The sequence below is a fragment of the Gossypium arboreum genome, chromosome 3, assembly GCF_025698485.1.
Source record: "Gossypium arboreum isolate Shixiya-1 chromosome 3, ASM2569848v2, whole genome shotgun sequence".
NCBI classification, from domain to species: Eukaryota; Viridiplantae; Streptophyta; class Magnoliopsida; order Malvales; family Malvaceae; genus Gossypium; species Gossypium arboreum.
In genome coordinates, this window is record NC_069072.1 from 105,042,490 (window position 1) to 105,056,895 (window position 14,406).

At 32.7% G+C, this 14,406-nt stretch overlaps 1 non-coding gene across 1 annotated transcript; it reads left to right on the plus strand.

Annotated features, from left to right (window-relative positions):
* Window positions 1-13,786: 13,786 nt before the first annotated feature.
* Window positions 13,787-13,893, plus strand: LOC128291020 (small nucleolar RNA R71). The gene has a single exon (XR_008280799.1). It is a non-coding gene; the product is annotated as a small nucleolar RNA R71 (small nucleolar RNA).
* Window positions 13,894-14,406: the final 513 nt, after the last annotated feature.

Sequence of the window (14,406 nt, forward strand, 5' to 3'; positions counted from 1 at the left end):
TGTAACGCTACTAAAATTAGCGGCGTTTGTTTGAAAAAAAATGCCGCTAAAGACCAAGACTTTTAGCGGCGCTTTTTTAAAAAATGCCGCTAAAGACCAGGACTTTTAGCGGTGTTATTTTAAAAAACGCCGCTAAAGACCAGGACTTTTAGCGGTACTTTTTTAAAAAACGCCGCTAAAGACCTGGACTTTTAGCGGCGCTTTTTTAAAAAACGCCGCTAATTTGCCCAGTTTTGCAATATGTACTTTTGCACCTATATCCAACCCTCTTGCAAGAAATTCAACCAAAAACAGCAAATATACCATGAAATCCAACCAAAACCCGCAAATTTAAATAATACAAAATTATACGAAAAATATATTATATAAATTGTAAATGAATATTCAAAATATTCTTACAATAATGTTAAAAGTTACAAGAAAACAAATGTCTAAGATGACAGATTTTGAAATTGCTGGAACATAGTCATCATAGATGAAGTCATTTGGAGTTCATTGTATTTTTCATTACGCTCTACCGCCTCATTCTTGCCTCCGCCTCCTATTGTTGCCTCCACTCTAAGTTGAGAAATTTGCTCATTTGTGGTAGCTTGTATCTGAACTATCTGATCTTTTAGCCTCTAAACTTCAGCTTGACTTTGACTCCCGGAAGGCATGTATTGGTGCGAGGTGGATCCAAAATATTGGGTCAGGTTAACACCAGATCCTTGAAATCTAACCCGACCATACCTTTCAGGACCCAAAACTTCATTAATAATTTTGTTATCAATATCCTCAAAATTAACAGAACTATCAGTCGAAGCAGTCGCTTCATACTCTACCTTTTTATCTTTTAGTTTCTCCTAATAAATCAGTCAAAGAGTTAGAAACGAAATATACAATAAAAAGGAATACAACATAACATTATTAAATTAAACTAATAAAAATGATGAATTAAAACATTATAATTAAATATTATAAATATTTATAATGAATCAAATTTTATTAAGTAAATATACCATAATTTCTGCAACCTCAGATGTCATCGGAGTTCCATCTTTTTTCTCATGTGTAATGTCAAAAAGTCAAGGCGTCCAACTTTTGACCAGACGAGGCTTCCTACAATATAGTAGTAAAATATTATTTAATAGTAAAAAGTTATTAATACTTGATAGAATTAATAAATCCATAGTACCGCGGCCTGAGCTACACAAGCAAAACTTCTCGACCCTGCCGTGTGCGTAAATTTTTGTTTTTGCCTACTACTTGTTCCAACTCGCTCACGGTCCTACATAATGAAATTATTATTACGTATATAGTAAATACTATAAACCAAAAAATTTATAAGAGTTTGCAAGTACATAATACCTCTCCTTTCTTCGAATTCCAAAATCGAACTGCATCTTCCCATTGGTACTTCAGCATTCTCGGTGGGACATTTTGCAATTTTTTTCGAGGCTTATGGGTTTTTTAAAATATTCTTTTTTCAAAATGCGTTTATGGTCTCTCCATTTTTTACCCAATGCCTTCTTGATATAGGCATCAGAGACCTCTAAAGCAAACCTCTCCTAAAAAACACAAGTTTAGGAAGTAAATATAAATGAAACTTAAACCAAAGTATTATAAATTACATTAACATTTTGTTACCTTAATATTAGAGAGAGCTTGATTTTTATTACTATCAGGCATGTTATGCCATGATTCGTAGTTGATGGGCAACATATTGGCATTTCGTGCTATAATGCCCAAATAGCCTGCTAAAAGTTTAGCTTCTTGTCCAACAGCCTGAGCATGGCTGTTTCTAGTTACTTTGACACACTCGACAGAATTTAAGTTATATAAATCTGTTAGGGAGCGTACGTCCTCGACCTCTGCGCGTCCCACCATTTTCAGCTGAAAAATAATATATTATTACTATATTGAAATTTAAAAATAAATCAGTAATAAAATTTAATACAATTTGTAAAATAAACTTAACATTACTTTGAAATTCCACAGACTCATCAAATGTCTCCGGCACGCTTGAAGATCCAACAACTATCTGCTGTTCAGTACTTACTTCTTTCGAATTTGTAGTATTCTGTATAATACTAAGATCTCTTAATCTTCTTCTAGGCATTTTTCCTGCAACACATAAAGTAGCTAAAATTTTAGTAAGAAATAACAACAATAGTAACTATAAAATAGTTAAATTATATAACATGACCAATGTTAAAATTATAACATTACATATAAATAAAAAATCATAAAATCTTACTACATCATAAATCGTAAATATCTTCGTCCACATCCTGACGAACCCATTGAAATTGTGTACTAGTACTAGGGATATTTTCATTTAAGTTTTGTTCTGGAAAAGGAAAAGTTTCTGATCTTTCAATGATGTCATCTCTACTTCCATTCCCCATGTCAAACAAGTCTCTAGGGGTGTTTCGGAGTACAACGTACCAACCCTCATCAATTGGATCTTTCGAGTAAAAAACTTGTTTAACTTGAGAAGAAAATACATACGGCTCGTCTATCAAATGTTCTCTAGTGTGAATTAATCGAGAGAAATTCACCATTGTCAAACCAAACTGATCATTTTTAATTCCGCGATCAGTATTAGCATCAGCCCAATCACATCGAAATAAGACAACTTTCCATTTTCCATAGTAATCCAACTCAATAATGTCGGTTAGAAGTCCGTAATACTCCACATTTCCCTCGACAGGATTACTGTCCCTAGCACTAGCGTAACTTGTAATTAAAGAATTAACTACTCCACGATTTTGAGTTCTCCTCAATCTCTCGCGATATTTGGTATGAAAACTGAATCCATTCATGATGAAGCCACATATCTTTTTACTACTCGATTCGGACCTTGGGAAAGCCATTTAACTTCGTCATTAACGACATTCCCACTCCAAACCTATTGAATCAAAAGTAAATTGAGTAATTGTAAATGTTATGAGAAAACATTATTATTTGTCAATAAAATGTTGAGTTGCATACCGTTTGGCTTAACCATTCATGAAAAGATTCTGCGAATAACTTATTAATCTCGCGATGTTGTAATCTTCGTGAGCGTGAACGAGATCTTAAGATTTGTTTGTACTCACTATGTTAAAAACATGTTTAATTCGTTAAAAAATAAACAAATCAAAAAAAGATGAATATTTATCATATTCTAGAACTTACTTGCGTAATTTTTCAACTACATCGTGGTGGAAAAGAACATATCTATGTGCTTGTATCCAAGATCGGTCATCTAATTCTGCAATTTCAACTTTACCGATTGATTCTCCATAACTCTGAAATAAATAAGTTTCGTCCAAGCTAGGATCATTGAGTCCGGCATTTCTACTTGGCCTATTCAATCTTGTTTCAACATCTTCTAAATATCTAGAACAGAATGTCATACACTCCTCTGCCAGGTAGCCTTCAGCAATTGATCCTTCCGGATAACGCTTGTTACGGCAATAAGACTTCAATTTGCTGAGGAACCTAAACACCATATACAACATTATCAAAACTGGTAACTATAGGTATAAAGGTGAACGCCTTTGAAATAAATTAGCACCTTTCAATTGGATACATCTAACGATAGAAAACTGACCCACCAATTATTGCTTCACGAGGGAGATGAATGACAAGGTGCACCATAATAGTGAAGAAGGAAGGTGGAAAGATCTTCTCCAAATTTCATAATGTCAAAGCGGCTCGATCTTGTACTTTTTCAAGTTCTTCAACATTTAGAACTTTTCCACAAATTGCTTTCATTATATTGGATAGTTCAATTATACAAGACGTTACCTTCTTTGACATACAACACCGTAAAGCAACTGGAAGTAAATCTTGCATCAAGATGTGATAGTCATGTGATTTTAATGAATATAGCCTTCGATCTTTAAGACTTACACATTAAGATATATTTGATGCATACGTATCTGGAACCTTTATATCCTTCAACACCGTGCAGAACATTTCTTTCTCTTCCTTTGACATTGCAAAAATTGTAGTAGGCAACCAATATTTTCCATTAGGAAGTACTTGGGGATGAAGATCTCGCCTAATTCCTATGTGAACTACATCAAATCGACTCTGAAGATTATCTTTTGATTTACCATCAACGTTCAAAATTGTCTAGATGATGTTCTCGTGGACATTCTTCTCAATATGCATCACATCAAGATTATGGCATAATATGTGATGCTCCCAATAAGGCAACTCAAAAAAAATATTTCTTTTCTTCCACAAGTCCGCCTCATTAGAGTCATCCTCCTCGTCAGATTCATCCCTCGATCATCTATTTGTTTGCCTGTTAGATGGTTGATTCAGCTTCCCGTAACTGAAATCCATATCTTTTAACATGAATAAGATTTCAGATCCAATGGTGCGCTTCAGAGCTTTTTCAACTCTTGAAGATCAAATAAAGCCCTTTGAAATCTATAGCTATGATTTTCATCTAACCACCGATGATGCCCCATATAGCATAACTTCTTCCCATTATATAACCACTGTGAACACGTTTGAGCAGCACAACAAGGACAAGCATAACGTCCTCTGGTACTCTAACCAGATAAATTCGCATATGCCGGGAAATCATTAATTGTCCACAGCAAAGCAGCACGTAGGTAAAACTTCTCCTTTTTCAATACATCATACGTCTCAACACCCGCCCATAATTGTTTTAACTCTTCAATAAGTGGCTGCAGATATATGTCAATATCATTTCTGGGCCTTTCTCTCCGGGGATAATCATAGATAATATCAAAGAAGATTGCTTCATGTAGAGCCATGGAGGCAAATTATAAGGAACAAGGACCGTAGGCCAAGTATTGTACGAGGTGCTTACGATTTTAAAAGGATTAAATCTGTCAGATGCTAACCCGAGCCTTACACTCCGAGGATCACTTGCAAAGCTTGGAAATTTATTGTCAAATTATTTCCATGCTAAAGAATCTGCAGGATGCCTTAATAATCCATCATCCGTTCGTTGATCATGATGCCATGTCATAAACTCGGTTGTCTTTAACGACATGAATAGCCTTTGAAGCCTTGGGATTAGCGAGAAATATCGCAAAATCTTGTTCGGCTTCCTTATTGACTGTGGTCCATATTCATCCTTATTAACATCTTCTGCATCTCTATTCATCCAACGAGATTTACCGTAAACATGACAAGACTGTTGATTTCTCCGATCACCCCAATACAACATGCAATCATTTGGGCAACTATGAATTTTGTTGTACCTAAGGCCTAAATATTTTATCACTTTCTTCATGTCTTTACATGATTGAGGAATTTTTACAAACGGGAACATTTCTCTCAAAAGCTCTAACAGCATTGTCAAAGAGTTTTCGGTTCACCCTCCCAAACATTTTAAGTGGAAAAGGCGAATACAGAATGACATTTTCGAAAATTTTGATCCCTCATAAAGTTCTTCATTCATTTCACCAAGTAACGTGTAGAACTTCGCCGCTTCTTCATTCGGTTGTTCATCCGATACACTTCTTCTCGTTTCCATAAAAGTATTCCCACCGATATTATAATCATCGGATGCAACATAGTTTGGTGGAAATGATTGGAAACCTTCACTCCGCATATTAAATGCATCCCACATCATACCTTCCATGTCATCTTCTCTAACATACTGACTGTAACCACTATAAGGATAACCTGGATTAATCGTCGAAGAGGCTCCACTAGGTGTACACTCTCCATGGAAAATCCATTTTTTATACCCCCGAATGAAGCCATCAACAATTAGATGTTCGTAGACAACTTCACGATAATGCCAATAGATATTGCCACACTTCTTACACGGGCAAAGAATCATATTCTCTTGGCTTTAATTGTGAAATGCAAAATCTAAAAAAGATTGAACTCCATTTTGATACTCGTTGCTTGCCCTTGAGAAATTCATCCAAGTCCTATCCATTTCGTAGTTGTTGAAGTATAAAGTTGGCAATAAGTTACACGGGTAAGTTGTTTATTATGTAAGTCTTGATATGATATATATTTATGTTTTATGTAAGTTATGTAGATTATGTAAGTTATGAAATTTGAACTTTAAACTATATGCTTTTAAGGAAATTATTAGATTAAACTACATGTATTAGTTAAGTTATGTAAGTTGTTATGTACGTTATGTGAGTTATGTAAATTATGTAAGTTATGTGAGTTATATAAGTTGTTATGTAAATTATGTAAGTTATATGAGTTATTATGTAATTTATTTAAGTAATGATCAATATTAATACTATTTTGATAAAAATTAGTTATAACTTTTAAAGACATTTAAAATTATTAAATATTAAAATCAAACATTATTTATATAAAACAATTGTAATTTGAATATAATAATATAAAAAGAATCGTAGTTTAATTTTTATATTATAATATATTTAAACAATGATCAATATTATTATATTGATAAAATTATTTATAAGTGGCCCTTCAATCGTTGAAATTTTTAAATCTTTTTAAGGTCGATAGAATTATTTATAAGCTCCATAGAACTTTTTTGAAATCTTTTTTTATACAAATACCTTTAAAAATATTAAATATTAAAATCAAACATTATTAATATAAGAAAATAGTAATTTGAATATAATAATATCAAAAAAGAATCTTAGTTTAATTTTTATAAGTAAATTGGAAATAAATTAAGGTTATATAAATATTCAATAGTAAATGAGCTCGATAGAACTTTTTTCAAGTCTTTTTGAATTTTTTAAGATTCATCATACGTGCTGTTGTTACACCTAGGGAGGATCCATTATATCTTACAGCTCGATATAAGGCAACCTATCAGGTTTCCAGCCTATATACTTTGAATCTTTAAAATATTTAAAATAAGATTGGAGAGAAGGTCAGCTATTGTTGTAATTTTAATGGACAAGCAAGTTTCATGGTAATAAATATTCAATAGTAAATGAGCTCGATAGAACTTTTTTCAAGTCTTTTTAAATTTTTTAAGATTCATCATACGTGGCGTTGTTACACCTAGGGAGGATCCATTATATCTTACAGCTCGATATAAGGCAACCCGTTAGGTTTCCAGCCTATATACTTTGAATCTTTAAAATATTTAAAATTAGGTTGGAGAGAAGGACAGCTATTGTTGTAATTTTAATGGACAAGCAAGCTATATGGTAATAAAATTAATTCATACTTATTCATACTTAAGTTGAATCAAATAATAATTAAGTTGAACCAAATATAAAAACTTATTCATACTTATTCATACTTCAAATAATAATTAAGCTACAAGAATCAGGTCTGGTTCAAGTTTATTTAAAGGGCTGCAATTCATACATTTAAAGGGCTACAATTCATACATTTGATTAATGTTATGAAATAAAGGGTGTGCTTATTTTTCTATCCCATAAAGGATATCCCACATGCGCATATTACTGTAAGTTGAACTATACCTCATGGTTAAGTAAGCAAAATTGTGCAAATACATACAAGCATATCTAAATAACCAAATTTCACTTGCAACATAACCAATTCATACATTGCTCACTTGACTAACATTAATCATTTTTCATGTCATTTAGCCAAATCAAAACATGTCAATTTCATATGCTATAAATCATGCTAAAATTTCATATACACAAGTAAATCAATTTATATATATTCGGTCATTTAATATGACTTCAATATAACAGTTAAAACATATTCATTCTTGCCATCGTAAACCAAACATAAATAGTCAAATATCATAGCCGAACATACAATAACATATATATATATAACAATTTGACCTTTACATCCCAAATCACCAAAATTCATGACATAAGTACATATGTATTCATTTATCTATCATCAACCAAATATAACAGCTCATCACTGCCATTTCCCAAACTAATAAATAAACAAGTTACAGTCAAAATGTAATTCAATAATAAACCATACCCAAAACACATCCAACAACCATACTTAATTCACTTGAGCCGAATTATAACAACCACAAATGCATATCATACCAATTAACAATCTTACCAAGATGAGCTAATTATAAACCATACTTATCATTACTTCATACCAAATCATATATCTAAGTAAAATGATTTTTTTCAAAATTATCATGATGAAACTATTATTTATGCAAATTTTGAACTAAAACGTACCTTAATAATGTCAACAACTTGGTCTACTCCACTCTCACCAGGAAATAGAGGCTGGAGTCAGAAAAATAGTATTTGTTAAGTAATTGAAAGTGAAAATGCATATAAATAAGCAAAAAAAGTATGCAATGAAACACGTGCTCGATAATACCTAGAACTGATGTAAGATATGTTTGGTTCCCCTTTCACCTGACAAAGTAGTTTTTCAACAACCTGGTCTATTCCACTCTCACCAGCAAATAGAGGCTGGAGTAAAAAAAGTTGTATTTCTTAAGTAAGTTAAAGCAAAAATGCATAGAAATAAGTTAAGTAATTTAGCAACAAAACATGTACCTAGAACAGATGTTAATGGCTGTGGTGTATTTAGTTGCACCAAATATTAATTTAGGTGCTCGATAGTACCTACAAAAGATGTAAGATAATAAGAGTAGCACCAAATATATTTCAGTTCAAGCAAATATAAAAACTTGATCAATATCAATACCAAATATTACTTCGAAGATTAAATGGCAGCTTCAGTTGAACCAATAGTTACAGACACATGAATTGTTCATTTGAATTATTCTTGTAAGATTAACGTTTAATGCTACTTGTTTAAGACTAACTTTCTACATGTTTGTAAGTTCAACCGAATATGTACTTCAATCCTACTTAATGCTATGTTACACGGGCTGTTCTCGTTTTCTGAAAAGTGGCACATATGCCCTACACATATTCAGAGGATTGAGATAAAATCCTTCAAACATACGGAAAAGCTTCAAAAATATTGAACATAAACTAGTATCTGACACGCGATTATACGCATTTGAGATCAAACATGACAGGAATCGTTCTTTGCATGTATAAATGCAAGGTACCAGCAATGCCTATTCGGATCAAAATTACATTTATCAAATAAAACAATTGCTGGCGATCATTTAAAATACTAATAATTCAGGTATGGTAGCTTCTGCTGCTTTTCCCAAATTCACACTAGTAAAAAATATCTCCTTGCATATTATAGCTCAAAGAGAAAATAATTGGGCAAAAACATGAAATCTAGGTTAAATTAGGCATAAATTCAGCATAACTACTACAAAGGAATAAACATTCCATAATTCCAAAAATCTTATAGTACCCAAATAAATGTGTGTTAAAATACCCAAAAAGTAATTCACAGAAAAAAGAAATTAAAAAGGGAAAGAGAGAAGAAATTAAATGAAACACAAACCTTACATGGAATTCATCACTTTTTCTAAGCAAGACTCTATGCTTTATAGTACCCAAATAAATGTGTAAGGGCTAAAGTAAAAAAAAAATGATAAAGTTCAAGACTCTTTTTGTTACTTTAGTCTTCCAAAGAACAACAATAAATATAAAACTAATATTTGAAATAAAAGAGAAATAAATTAGCTTTGGATATGGAAGGGCGTAATGAACCTTGCACATGTATTATATATATTAAAATGGATGACCATGTTCATAGATGAACATCATAAAAAGAATTTCAATATGAAAAAAAAAATTAATATACAATAAAATAATAATTTTTCTTGGGTAAAAAGTCTTGTTCATTTAAAGTATTATCAGCCGTAATGATTATAACTTCGAGTTTAACCCCATCAAGGTCTATAGACCGAATGTTTCAAACGTTTGAATGCCTCTGATAATTAGCATTGTCACACACCAACTTAATAATCCATATATATATATATAGACTCCCATCAATTAAATAATGCAGGGAGAAAAAGGATAGTGACCTTAATGGTTTGATCCTTTGCAGCAGTCAACACCCAATTCCCATTCTAGTTCCAACTGACACAAAGTATTGTGTTTTTATGGTCATGACTGCAAAAGACTTGCATTACTTCTCAAAATAATTAAAATCGTTAGCATTTCTATGAGTTTCACCAAGATATTTACTCATAGCGAGCAAAGCTCTCTCCTGTCTTAGCATCCCAAAGTTTCACAATGTTGTCTTTTCCACCTAAAGAGAAGCCAAGCATGACATTAGAATGACAACTTGCAAAATGATCATGCAAAGGTTGAGGAGGAAGTGGTTGTAATGTACTTATAAGGAGAAACAATTTTAAAAGTTCATTATTTTAGCAGATTAAGTCAAATACTATTTCCAATTTTAAAAGTTCATTATAAGGAGAAACAATTTTAAAAGTTCATTATTCCCTTTTTGGGAATAAACAATAAAGGCTCATCAGATTGGTCTGTGTTAAAATAGTCATAAAATTTGACATATTATTGATAATGAATTTCTACAACAATTTCAAATTTTAAGATGAAATACAAACGAGAAAGAAGTGCAAATTGAAGAGATGATAAATTTAAAGAATAATAGAAAAAAAAAACGTAAGAAAGGTTTGAATAATACCTGGGGAGATCTGGAGAGTGAAGTGGAATCGAGGATTTGAGAGAGAAAGAGAGTTAAAAAAAGAAAGGAAGATTGATTGAGAAGAAACGCCAAGCTCAGGCCTTGAATCGGTGAAATATGGAAGAAAGCAACTTAGGGTTTGATTTGGGGAAACTGAGGGTATAGGGGAAACTTTGTTTTGGGAAAAAATACTAAGTATCGGGGCTTACCTTGGGGATAAAGAGTATGAAAAAAAACGATGCCGTTTAACCTATTAAAACTCAAATATTTGCGGCATTTTTATTTAAAACGCCGGTATAGGTCAACTTTTAGTGGCGTTTTTTATTACAAACGCCACTATAGCTCATTTTTGTGGCGTGTTTTCAAAAACGCCACTAATGCACAATTTTAATATTTTTTTCATTTTTAACATATATTTTTCTATGCTTTTTTATTTCAAATTTTCCTGTTGAGATTATCATTTTTTTAATTTTTTTTATTTAACTTTGTAACTAAAATATTAAATTTTAACTTTTTAAGTTTTTAATTCCAAAATTAAACCTTAAACCCTAAACCCCAAACCCCAAACTCTAACCCTAAACCTCAAATCATAAACACCAAACCCTAAGCCCCAAACCAAAACCACAAAATCCAATCCACAAACTCCAAACCCTAAAACCCTAAATCTCTCTAACCCAGTATAACCCTTAAATATTAAACATGTATACTCCTAAACCCTAAACCCTTAAACACTAAAAATAACCCTAAACTCTAAACCCTAACACCCTAAAACGCTAAAAATAAAATCTTATTGCTTACCAGCTTAAACCCTAACCTTAAACCATGATAGCATAACCCTTAAATCCTTGAAAAATACTAAGACCCTGACCCTATACCATAAACCCTAAACCCTAAACCCCGAACACTAGACCCTAAACCCTAATTAACCCTTAAAGTATAAATCATAAATCATAAACCATAACCCTTAACCACAACCTCTATCCTTTAAACCTTAAACCACAAAACATAATTCATAAACCATTGACCCTGAACCCCTTAACCCCTAAACTCCTAACTCCTATCCAAATAACCCTTAAACCTTAATATCGCTAAACACTAAGATCTTAGACCCTAAACACTAAACCCCAAATAATAAACTTTAAAACACTAAACCCCTATCCTCTATCCTCTTAACCCATATAAACCCCTAACACCTAACCAATAAACCTTAAACCCATATATATCCCTTAATCCTAACCACTAACCCTTAAACCCTAAACCCCTAACCTTCTAAATTATAAACCTCAAACCCTAAATCATAAAACATAAATCATCAACCCTAAATCATAACCCTTAAACCCATAACCCCCAAACCTATAAAAATATTAAATTTAAAAATCAGTTTAAATAGAAAATTTTAAATTCATTAAAAAAATAAGTTAGACTGAAACATTTAATACCTAAGTTTGGTCTAATCCGTTTTCAACTTCATAATATTTTATATATATACTATGTAATTTTATAATTTATAAAAAATAAATTTATACTAAATGTATAATAGTAGTCTAATATAAACATTAAAATAATATTAAGATAACTATATAAAAAATTAAATAAATAAAAATATTAAATTAAAATGACATAATTATTACAAAAATTAAAAATATAATATGATTGGACTCAAAATAGACTTAGGTTAATCATTTGCAAGTATTAGTAGCCTTTAACAAAATGTTAAACCTATATTTTAAACCCTACTAAAAATAAATTCAAACAAATATAAAATATATGATATTATATTTAAACAAATATTATATTTAGCACCCATAAACACCTAATATTAAGTAATAAAGAATTCAAAAATGTAATGATTTTGTTGCCTTTTACTTTGTTTAAAGAAAGAAAATGTGTCTGCCCCATAAACTCTAGCGGCGTTTTTCGAGAAACGCCGCTAATGCCATTGAAGTTCAAACAAAACGACGTGGATTTGCTTAATGTTTTAGCGGTGTTTTTAAAAAAACGCCGTTAAAAATTGATGTATTGCGGCATTTTTAGTAAAGCGCCGCTAATGCCATTGAAGCTAGTTTAAAACGACGTCGTTTTGATTAACCTATTAGCGGTGTTTTCAAAAAACGCCGCTAATGGAGAGACCTATAACGGTGTTTTTTACAAAAATGCCGCTAAAGTGCGAGCTATTGCGGCGTTTTTAGGATAGCACCGCTAATGTCATTGAAGCTCATAAAAAACGACGTCGTTTTGCTTAACATAAACGCCACTAAAGTTTGATCTATTGCGGCATTTTTGAAAAAACGCCGCTACTGCCAATGAAGCTCATGTAAAACAGCGTCATTTTGCTTAACCTTTTAGCGGCATTTTGGTAAAACACCGCTAAAGGTCGACCTATAGCGGCGCTTTTTCAAAAATGCCGCTAAAGCTCGATCTATTGCGGCGTTTTTTTAAAAACGCCGTTAAAACTCCATCTATTCGATTTTTTCCGGCGTTTTCATTTAAAACCCTGCTAAAAATGCCGCTAAAAGTCTGTTTTGGTGTAGTGCCAATCATTAATTATGTCAGGAAATCGCATAGATTTAAAAATGTTAAATGTTACCAGATCATCCTAAACACGCATAGTAAGCTCGCCCTTCTGCACATCAATAAGGGTCCTTCCGGTTGCTAAGAATGGTCTTCCTAAGATAACTGGCACTTCTTTGTCTACTTCAAAATCTAGAATAACAAAATCAACAAGGAAGATAAATTTATCTACATTTACCAATACATCCTCGATTTTTCCTTTTGGATGTGCTAAGATCGATCCACTAATTGAAGTGTAACTGTAGTTAGTTTAACTTCACCTATCCCCAACTTCCTAAATATTGGCATAGGCATCAAGTTTATACTCGCAGCTAATTCACATAATGCCTTACCACAATATGTTGCTTCAATGTTGCAAGGTATGGTAAAACATCCAGGATCTTTCAACTTTGGGGGTAGTTTGTCTTGAAGATATGCACTGCATTCCTTCGTCAGAGCTACCGTCTCAAATTCTCCAAGTCTTCATTTTTTGGACAGGATATCCTTCATGAATTTGACGTAGTTCGTCAGAGCTACCGTATCAAATTCTCCAAGTCTTTGTCAGAGTGTCTATTCATGTATTCCAACAACTCGTCTTCCTAACACTGCTCGATTGGTTGGCCATTGATAATTGTTGCTGGCAATCCTCTCAATGATTTCATAAGCTTCATTATAAGACTTAGAAAGGAGAGCACCGTTAGCAGAAACGTCCACTACTATCTTTATGTGAGCATTTAGACCATTATAAAATGTCTCAAGTAGGATGCATTGTGGGATTCCGTGATGAGGGCACTTTCGTAATGATTCTTTGTACATTTCCCATGCCTCATACAAGGACTCATCATCCATTTGTTGGAAAGCAGTGATCTCATTCCTCAACTTAGCATTCTTGCAAGACGGGAAATACTTTGTAACACCCCTTACACATACCCGAGACCGGGATAGGATACGAGGCATTGTCAAACATATACACAGTCATTCATGCAAAAATCGAGCCATAAAATTTTCATCCAAATTAAAACTTTTCAAACACATGTATATCATCCCTTATATAGGCCTTCAAGGCCTAAAACATATATTGGGATGGTTCGGGACTAAACCGAGAACTTTCGATAAACTTTGGACAACTTAGCAAATTTCTTGCTTTGGAGAGTCACACGCCCGTGTGTGTTGAACTATGTGGTCACATACGCCCATGTGGCTTGGGACATGCCCATGTAACTCTTTGTTTGTGACATCAACAAAACAATTTGAACCACACGGTCAGGCCACACACCCGTGTGCTAGGCCGGGTCCTCTACATGATGGAGACACATGGCCGTGTCTCTGTCAGTGTGGCTAACACTTAGGCTATTTTCCAAGCCTTCATGTTTCCCATAAACCCTTACAACCTTA